The 11,393-nt window shown below is 37.2% G+C and overlaps 1 pseudogene; it reads right to left on the reverse strand.

Moving 5' to 3' along the window:
- Positions 1-3,368: 3,368 nt before the first annotated feature.
- Positions 3,369-4,491, reverse strand: LOC128652129 (vacuolar protein sorting-associated protein VTA1 homolog; annotated as a pseudogene).
- Between the last annotated feature and the right edge of the window lie 6,902 nt (positions 4,492-11,393).

Below are 11,393 nucleotides of genomic sequence, written 5' to 3' on the forward strand. Positions count from 1 at the left end.
CACACTAATAAACAGCTGGTAATGTACAAGTGTACAGACTAGCACACACTAGCAGAAGCCTTAAAGACAACCTGTCCCTAACATACATACAGCACACTAATAAACAGCCAGTAATGTACAAGTGTACAGAGTAGCACACACTAGCAGAAGCCCTTAAAGACAACCTGTCCCTAACATACATACAGCACACTAATAAACAGCCAGTAATGTACAAGTGTACAGAGTAGCACACACTAGCAGAAGCCCTTAAAGACAACCTGTCCCTAACATACATACAGCACACTAATAAACAGCCGGTAATGTACAAGTGTACAGAGTAGCACACACTAGCAGAAGCCCTTAAAGACAACCTGTCCCTAACATACATACAGCACACTAATAAACAGCCGGTAATGTACAAGTGTACAGACTAGCACACACTAGCAGAAGCCCTTAAAGACAACCTGTCCCTAACATACATACAGCACACTAAACCACAGCCGGTAATGTACAAGTGTACAGAGTAGCACACACTAGCAGAAGCCCTTAAAGACAACCTGTCCCTAACATACATACAGCACACTAATAAACAGCCAGTAATGTACAAGTGTACAGTCTAGCACACAATAGCAGAAGCCCTTAAAGACAACCTGTCACTAACATACATACAGCACACTAATAAACAGCCAGTAATGTACAAGTGTACAGTCTAGCACACAATAGCAGAAGACCTTAAAGACAACCTGTCCCTAACATACATACAGCACACTAATAAACAGCCAGTAATGTACAAGTGTACAGAGTAGCACACACTAGCAGAAGCCCTTAAAGACAACCTGTCACTAACATACATACAGCACACTAATAAACAGCCAGTAATGTACAAGTGTACAGTCTAGCACACACTAGCAGAAGCCCTTAAAGACAACCTGTCCCTAACATTCATACAGCACACTAATAAACAGCCAGTAATGTACAAGTGTACAGAGTAGCACACACTAGCAGAAGCCCTTAAAGTTAACCTGTCACTAACATACATACAGCACACTAATAAACAGCCAGTAATGTACAAGTGTACAGACTAGCACACACTAGCAGAAGCCCTTAAAGACAACCTGTCCCTAACATACATACAGCACACTAATAAACAGCCAGTAATGTACAAGTGTACAGAGTAACACACACTAGCAGAAGCCCTTAAAGACAACCTGTCCCTAACATACATACAGCACACTAATAAACAGCCAGTAATGTACAAGTGTACAGACTAGCACACACTAGCAGAAGCCCTTAAAGACAACCTGTCCCTAACATACATACAGCACACTAATAAACAGCCAGTAATGTACAAGTGTACAGAGTAGCACACACTAGCAGAAGCCCTTAAAGACAACCTGTCCCTAACATACATACAGCACACTAATAAACAGCCAGTAATGTACAAGTGTACAGAGTAGCACACACTAGCAGAAGCCCTTAAAGACAACCTGTCCCTAACATACATACAGCACACTAATAAACAGCCGGTAATGTACAAGTGTACAGAGTAGCACACACTAGCAGAAGCCCTTAAAGACAACCTGTCCCTAACATACATACAGCACACTAATAAACAGCCGGTAATGTACAAGTGTACAGACTAGCACACACTAGCAGAAGCCCTTAAAGACAACCTGTCCCTAACATACATACAACTTACTAATAAACAGCCAGTAATGTACAAGTGTACAGAGTAGCACACATTAGCAGAAGCCCTTAAAGACAACCTGTCCCTAACATACATACAGCACACTAATAAACAGCCAGTAATGTACAAGTGTACAGTCTAGCACACACTAGCAGAAGCCCTTAAAGACAACCTGTCCCTAACATACATACAGCACACTAATAAGCAGCCGGTAATGTACAAGTGTACAGTCTAGCACACACTAGCAGAAGCCCTTAAAGACAACCTGTCCCTAACATACATACAACTTACTAATAAACCGCCAGTAATGTACAAGTGTACAGACTAGCACACACTAGCAGACGCCCTTAAAGACAAACTGTCACTAACATACATACAGCACACTAATAAACAGCCAGTAATGTACAAGTGTACAGTCTAGCACACACTAGCACTTAACGTGGACAAGTCGGAACTCAACATTATCAAATTAAGACCTCCCCTTTAGAATCATCCAAAACGATTTCACTTACCTAGACATCACTCTAGCTACTGATCCTAAAAGGTGGTATGCGCTTAACTAAACTATCCCCCTTTAATTAATAAAATTCGACATTCCCTATTGGGATGGTCCAAACTCCCCATATAATTACCAGGATGGGTAGGTTTGGTTAAGATGATTCTGTTTCCGAAGCTTTTGTACTGCTTTCAAATGATCCCATAACTACTTCGCCCAACTGACCTGGAGTTTTTAAACTCACATATCCTGAACTTTTTATGGAAGGGTAAAAAGCACAGCATAAACCATTCCAAATGAATAATCTTGAACTGTACAATTGGGCAGCACAGAGTAAATACATTTTACAGACCACATTTTACCATCCCAGCCCTAGAGAGACAGTTGATTAGCCCCTGGTCCCTAGCTATGCTTCCACACTTAAAGGAACAGTAAAGTAAAAAAAAAAACCTTTCATGATTTAAATAAGGAATGTAATTTTTTATTTTTTATATATATATATATATATATATATATATATATATATATATATATATATAATTTTATTTTTCAAAAACTTTTAACAACATTCAGTACAACACAAAGAAAAGCAGAGGGCAAATAAGAAAGAAGGGGATTTAAGTCCATGAAGGAAACACAAATATAAAAAGTGTAATATTGGCGACATGGGAGACCAAGCACTTACTTTATAAATCAACATGTTTAAACGCAAATCTTTTCATTTGAGTGATAGAACATTCTTAGGTACAATGTCCCTTTAAGTTTGTGAGCTCTATACTGTAAGTATTGTGATAATTAGGATCTGCAGCACTATATGGTTATTTTGAAAGAATGATATACATTTGCACGCAACCTATCTAGATATGTCCTCAGCAAAGAATAACATTAGAAAAAAATGGATAATAGAAGTAAATTGTAAACTTTTTTTTAAAATAGTATGTTCTGTCTGAATCATTTAAGATAAATTTGAGGGCTTCCTGTCTTTTTAAAAGCTGTAGGTTTGTAGCTCAGAGTAGTTATAGGGATTTATGCATTTTTGTTTATTGAAATCAGACCCCAAGTTACTGCAGAGCAAAATTATGTGTTTATTTGACTGAGCCATGAGCATATCCTTCCATGTAAACATAGTGAAAAAATCCTTGAATGAAAAACAAACCCCCCCCCCAAAAAAAAAGCATTAAATGTCTCTCTTATTGTTTGAAGATAATGAAAAAACATGATTTAAGTGCTGTTTTTAATAACGTAAAAGGAGAAACTTAAAGAAAAAAAAATCGAATGGCAATAAAGAAGGACTTTCATAAAATGTTAATATGTAAATAGAGATGTTCCTGATGCCCAGCAAATTCATTTGGCCACTTTATTCTTTTCCTGTAGTGAGCAGCTTCAAAGCCTTCTGAAGGTTTTGCACAGCGGTGCCAACATCTTCGTACTGTAAAGCGCTGCCGGCGTACTTGCAGAATTTCTGAGCTCTGGCAAAGTCTTCAGGTGTCAAACGAACATCCCCTTGTAATGGTGCATTATAAAGAGATGGGTCTATAGCAGGTATATTCTGTGGAGTAGCTGGTTGGTTAATCGTGTTGCTTCCTACACCTGTGTGGGGAGAAACCTCTGCTGGAGTGTTGGCAGGAGCATGAGCCCCAGGTGGGATCTGAATACCAGTGTAATTTGAAGTTGGCATGTTACTACCACCTGGTATATATATTGAGTCTGATCGCTCAGGAACATGGTTGGGTGTAGAAAAGCCATAATCTTGATTTTCATCACCATAGTCTTCTAGTCATATAGGAGGAGTTTCCCCATTCTTAAGACAGTTGTGAATATAAGTTGCCTTCCATGTTGCATACTTTCTATGTTGTAGGTTCTCTTCTGTGAGCTCTCCAAAAACAGTTAGTGTGTCAAGCAGAAGACTTGCTGTATAGAAGGACTTTATCATGTTTTTGTGGAACCTTCCAGCTCTATCCTCATTGTATGCATATAGAAACATCTTCAGTGCTTAATTCTCTATATGGGCACTACCCACAATCTCCTGAGTGATGGAGTCGCAGTCACCTAGTTGCTTCTTCAGAGTTTCCAACTGATCCATAAGTTTAGAAAGGAATTTGCGACATTCAGGACTTTTGCTATCGATCTTCATTCCAGTTTGCATGGCGTATAAACGACAGTAATAAGAAACCATTGGGTCCCGCTTGTCATGCTCCTGCGCAGTCCTCAGGTGATGCTGCAGGGACTTGAATTGAGGTGGTAAAGGAGGCAGGGGGGCGGCTGCAGCCATTTTGTGGACACACAGGGGGATTTTGGCTGCTGTCACAAAGGGTACTGCTCGCCTGTGTCGTCTCAAGGAATGTAATTTTAAACAACTTTCCAATTTACTTTTATCACCAATTTTGCTTTGTTCTCTTGGTATTCTTAGTTGAAATCTAATGCATTTTGACCACTAGAGGGCATTAGTTCATGTGTTTCATATAGATAACATTGAGCTCATGCACGTGAAGTTACCCTGGAGTGAGCACTGATTGGCTAAAAAGCAAGTCTGTCAAAAGAACTGAAATAAGGGGGCAGTTTGCAGAGGCTTAGATACAAGGTAATCACAGAGGTAAAAAATGTATTTATATAACAGTGTTGGTTATGCAAAACTGGGGAATGGGTAATAAAGGGATTATCTTTCTTTTTAAACAACAACAATTCTGATGCTGACTGTCCCTTTAACACCTAGCCAAGGTGAAACAAAGTTGAAGAATGTTTCAATCATGCTACACCCTCTGAAGGCATGGCACAAGATTTGTAAGAAACTAAAGCACCCTTACCAAATCACTAAATATCTCCCAATTCAGTGGAACACCGGGGTTCACCACCAAGCCCTTCCAGATGTGGCACTCCCTAGGTCTTAAATCGATACGACAAGTTCTGACGCCTGATGGCCATGACATACTCACACTTAGAGAATTACAAGATAGGTCTGGGGTCCTGCACTCACATCAGTTTGCGTATTTCCAGCTGAGACACTATTGGCTAGATTACGAGTTTAGAGTTGTGGCTCATAACGCTGCTTTTTCACTACCACTGGTATTACAGGTCTTGTAGGTATAGCTGCACCGCACACCTTTTTGCCCGTAACGCAACGTAACCACTGTACCTTTCAAAAAGCCCTTTTTCAATAGGACTTCCATAGCGCCGGTATTACGAGTTTGCCTGTCCGGCCAAAAAGTGAGCGGTACATCCCATAACTACAAGATCTGTACCGCCACCTAAAAGTCAGTAGTTATGGGTTTTACGTTACAGAGCTGTAGCATAAAACTCATAACTAAAGTGTTAAAAAGTACACTAACACCCATAAACTACCTATTAACTCCTAAATCGAGGCCCTCCCGCATCGCAAACACTAAAATAAAATTATTAACCCCTAATCTACTGCTCCGGACATTGCCGCCACTAGAATAAACATATTAACCCCTAAACCGCCGCACTCCTGCATCGCAAACACTAGTTAAATATTATTAACCCCTAATCTGCTGCCCCCAATGTCACCGCCACTATACTAAAGTTATTAACCCCTAAACCTAACCCTAACACCCACTAACTTTAACCTAATTCAAATAATTCCAAATTTTTTTTTACAATTAATACCTAAATTATTCCTATTTAAAACTAAATAAATACTTACCTGTAAAAATAAAACCTAAGCTAGCTACAATATAACTAATAGTTATTTTGTATCTAGCTTATGTTTTTTTTTCACAGCTAAGTTTGTATTTATTTTAACTAGGTAGACTAGTTAGTAAATAGTTATTAACTATTTACTAACTACCTAGTAAAAAATAAATACAAAGTTACCTGTAAAATAAAACAGGTTATGTCTTACAGTTAAACCTAACATTACACTAATATTAAATTTAAAAAATACATTTATCTAAATTACAAAAAATAATAAACACTAAATTACACAAAATAAAAAAGAAATGATCAAATATTTAAACGAATTACACCTAATCTAATAGCCCTATCAAAATAAAAAAGCCCCCCAAAAATAAAAAAACCCTAGCCTACACTAAACTGCCAATGGCCCTTAAAAGGACCTTTTGCGGGGCAATACCCCAAAGAAATCAACTCTTTTACCTGTAAAAAAAAAATACAAACAACCCCCCAACAGTAAAACCCACCACCCACACAACCAACCCCCCAAATAAAATCCTAACTAAAAAAAACCTAATCTCCCCATTGCCCTGAAAAGGGCATTTGTATGGGCATTGCCCTTAAAAGGGCATTTAGCTCTTTTTCAGCACAAACCCTAAGCTAAAAATAAAACCCACCCAATAAACCCATAAAAAAACCTAACACTAACCCCCTGAAGATCCACTTACAGTTTTTGAAGACCGGACATCCATCCTCAACGAAGCCGGGAGAAGTCTTCATCCAAGCGGCAAGAAGTCCTCAACGAAGCCGGGAGAAGTCTTCATCCAAGCGGCAAGAAGTCCTCAACGAAGCCGGGAGAAGTCTTCATCCAAGCGGCAAGAAGTGGTCCTCCAGGCGGGCAGAAGTCTTCATCCAGACTCCCCATTGCCCCCCATTGCCCATCCAAATGCCCTTTTCAGGGCAATGGGGAGCTTAGGTTTTTTAGATAGGATTTTATTTGGGGGGTTTGGTTGTGTGGGTGGTGGGTTTTACTGTTGGGGGGTTGATTGTATTTGGGGGTTTTTTTTTTGATAGGGCTATTAGATTAGGTGTAACTAGTTTAAATATTGGACAATTTCTTTTTTATTTTGTGTAATTTACTGTTTATTATTTTTTGTAATTTAGTTAATTGTATTTAATTAATGTAATTGATTTAATTGTAGTGTAATGTTAGGTGTTAGTGTAAAACAGGTTAAGTTTTATTTACAGGTAAATTTGCATTTATTTTAACTAGGTAGTTAGTAAATAGTATAATAGTATAACTATTTACTAACTAGTCTACCTAGTTAAAATAAATACAAACTTAGCTGTGAAATAAAAATAAAACCTAAGATAGCTACAATGTAACTATCAGTTATATTGTAGATATCTTAGGGTTTATTTTACAGGTAAGTATTTAGTTTTAAATAGGAATTATTTAGGTATTAATTGTAATTTTTATTTAGATTTATTTTAATAATGTTAAAGTTAGTGGTGTTAGGGTTACGTTAGGGTTAGAGTTAGACTTAGGGTTAGGTTTAGGGGTCAATAACTTTAGTATAGTGGTGGCGACGTTGAGGGTGGCAGATTAGGGGCTAATAAGTGTAGGTAGGTGGCTGCGATGTCGGGGGTGGCAGATTAGAGGTTAATATCTGTAATGTAGGTGGCGGCGAAATTGGGGGCGGCAGATTAGGGTTTAATAAGTGTAGGTAGGTGGCGACGACATTGGGGGCGGCATATTAGGGGTTAATAACGGTAATGTAGGTGTCGGCAGTGTCAGGGGCGGCAGATTAGGAGTTAATAAGTGTAATGTAGGTGTCGGCGATGTCAGGGGCAGCAAATTAGGGGTGTTTAGACTCAGGGTTTATGTTAGGGTGTTAGGTGTAAACATAACTTTTCTTTCCCCATAGGAATCACTGGGGCTGTGTTACGGAGCTTTACGCTCCTTTATTGCAGGTGTTAGGCTTTTTTTTAGCCGGCTCTCCCCATTGATGTCTATGGGGAAATTGTGCACGGGCACGTAAAACCAGCTCAAAGCAGCGCTGGTATTTGTGTGCATTATGGAGCTCAACACTGCCATATTGCCTACTAATACCGAGTTTTTTGCAAACCTGTAATAGCAGCGCTATAGGGAGGTGAGCAGTGGAAATAACTTGCAAGTTAGCACCGAGCCGCTAATAACACAAAACTCATAATCTATCTGATTCTTAAGTAAAAATAAAGTTGTCATTGAGCGTGACGACACCGCGCATAACATGAAGCCCCGGCGATGCCCGTCACTATGCATGCCCGATCGCCGGGGTAGGAGTGGGTGGGAGCCCCCAGATCTCCCTCAAGGTGGGAGAGTGCTAGCGATGGCTAGGAGACGTCGTTAGCACCAGAGTGGGAAACTCTGCGATGGCTCAGAGCCGTTGTTAGCACTCAAGGGGTTAAAGGGACATGAAACCCACATTTTTTCTTTCATGATTTAGAAAAAGCATACACGATTTTAAACAACTTTCCAATTTACTTCTATGATCTAATTTGCTTCATTCTCTTCATATCCTTTGTTGGAATGCATATCTAAATAGGCTCAGTAGCTGCTGATTGGTAATAGAAGTAAATTGGAAAGCTGTTTAAAATTGTATTCTCTATCTATATCCTGAAAGAACATTTTTGGGTGTCATGTCCCTTTAATGTCATGAGGGATCATGAACCCCCCAGACATCAGGATATATATATATATATATATATATATATATATATATATGATTTGTGTATATATATATATATATATATATATATATATATATATATATATATATATATATATATATATATATATATGTGTGTGTGTGTGTATATACAGCATAGTCAGATATATATATATATATATATATATATATATATGTGTGTGTGTGTGTGTGTATACAGCACAGTCAGCTATATATATATATATATATATGTGTGTGTGTGTGTATACAGCACAGTCAGCTATATAAATATGTGTGTGTGTGTATACAGCACAGTCAGCTATATATATATATGTGTGTGTGTGTATACAGCACATTCAGCTATATATATATATATATATATATATATATATATATATGTGCATACAGCACAGTCAGCTATATATATATGTGTGTGTGTGTGTATACAGCACATTCAGCTATATATGTGTGTGTGTGTGTGTATACAGCACAGTCATTTATATATGTTTGTGTGTATATAGCACATTCAGCTATATATATATATATATATATATATGTGTATACAGCATAGTCAGCTATATATATGTGTGTGTGTATACAGCACATTCAGCTATATATATATATATATATATATATATATATATATATGTGTGTGTGTGTGTATACAGCACAGTCAGCTACATATATGTGTGTGTGTGTGTATACAGCACATTCAGCTATATATATATATATATATATATATATATATATATATACATATATATATGTGTGTGTGTGTGTATACAGCACAGTCAGCTATATATATATATGTGTGTGTGTATATACAGCACAGTCAGCTATATATTTTTGTGTGTATACAGCACATTCAGCTATATATATATATATATATATATATATGTGTGTGTATACAGCACATTCAGCTATATATATATATATATATATATATATATATGTGTGTATACAGCACAGTCAGCTATATATATGTGTGTGTGTATACAGCACATTCAGCTATATATATATATATATATATATGTGTGTGTGTGTGTATACAGCACAGTCAGCTATATATTTTTGTGTGTATACAGCACATTCAGCTATATATATATATATATATATATATATATATGTGTATACAGCACAGTCAGCTATATATATATGTGTGTGTGTATTCAGCACATTCAGCTATATATGTTTGTGTGTATACAGCACAGTCAGCTATTTATATGTGTGTACACAGCACACCCAAAAATGTTTGTTTTTTCTGTGTTAAATGTTGGGGGAAAATGAAGGGGTGGTGATACCTTCTTGTATTCTTGCACCTGGGCCCTGTGGTTTCTAGTTACGCCTCTGAATATACAAAATAGAATTCTTTCAACTCAAAGCTTGAGAGTCTGAGAAATTATCCTATGTGCACTATTAAATTATCTATACATTTCTTGTTGCACGTCCATGTACCATTTAAAGTAATATTTTTTTTATTTTTTTTAAATAAAGATAAAAAAAAAGAAAATGAATTTGACACATTAAATTTACTTGGTCTAATTTTATTAATTAGTAACCATGGAGAATTCCCAATAAGAGGTAGAGATAAGAAGGATGACAAGATGGTTTCTCAGGGGCGGGACATATTGGCACACAGGACTGGCAGAAGAGGCAGAGCCCTGGCTGGTACACGTAGCTCTGGTAGATATGAGGGAGGGGCTCTGATGTAATTGAGCTGGAAGCAATTTAGCTTCAGTTGTTCTTTCAGCTAAAGAACTCCTCCTCCTCCCTTAGTTCTTCCTCTCGCCGTCTCTGTACTTCTAGGTCTTTATTTATCCAAAACTCCAGAAGTTCCCATGTTATTTTTGGAGTGCCGTCCGTCTGTACTGCTTTCTCTCTGGTCTCAATTTGAGCTATTTTACAAAAGAAATTAAAAAGAATTGAAAATTAGGAAATGTTACTCATTTTGTATCTTATGAAACGTTCACAATTCACCCTATTTAATGGCACTTTTAATGTTTTTTTTGTGCTTTTACAAATTTATAACATACCCCAGGGCTTAATATAATCCCTATATATTACATTACACAAAAGCAAGCTTCCGTCTAACTTCTCACCTGCCCTCTCTCTTTCTGTCACCCTCTTACTAATTTCCTTTTCTATTTTACCCCCTTTACACAGTTTCCTATTTCCTACTATTCTTTTTATTTCCTGCTCTTTCCCAGGTGCTTTATTTTCAATTATGTTTGCTTTCTGATGTCTTTTCTCACCTTCCCCTGATTGTTCAGCCTTCTTCTCCTGCACCTTAACCTCCTCCTCCTTCTGTTCCACCTCCTTTTTCTCCCTCTTCCTCTCCCTCTTTCTATCTTTTTTCTCCTTCTTTTCTTTCTTTGATTTCCTTTTTATCCTCTTCTCCTTTTTCAGAGAAGCTTCAAGATAAAAATAAAATGAAATGACATATTCTTGTATAATACACCATGCACATTATATACATATACTGTCTCTCTATATATTGATAGAACTTAATATAATTTTATATAAATCCTGTTTCATACTAACAAATGTTCTTACAATTTCCAGTGTATCTAATCAGTGTAACAACACAGTATAGATCCCTTAGATCGTCTACAATAACCTTTATATGTAAATATATTTTCTCTATAACTCTAGCGTTGCTCAGTACATTTCCTGTCTGTACCTCTTCCTATTGCTCTCATTCTATCTCTGTCATTACTCTACAATATTCCTGTTTATACCTCCTCCTATTGTCCCATATAGCTTCTGTTAATAATTCCTCCTTATATTCTATACCACTTCTCTTACAGTTTCATTCATGTTTACAATTTCTAACTGCTTATAATACCCATTTCAACTCTAACATTTCTCTTATTGTCTCCTAGTGCCCCAT

This window comes from Bombina bombina, chromosome 3 (genome assembly GCF_027579735.1).
Source record: "Bombina bombina isolate aBomBom1 chromosome 3, aBomBom1.pri, whole genome shotgun sequence".
NCBI classification, from domain to species: domain Eukaryota; kingdom Metazoa; phylum Chordata; class Amphibia; order Anura; family Bombinatoridae; genus Bombina; species Bombina bombina.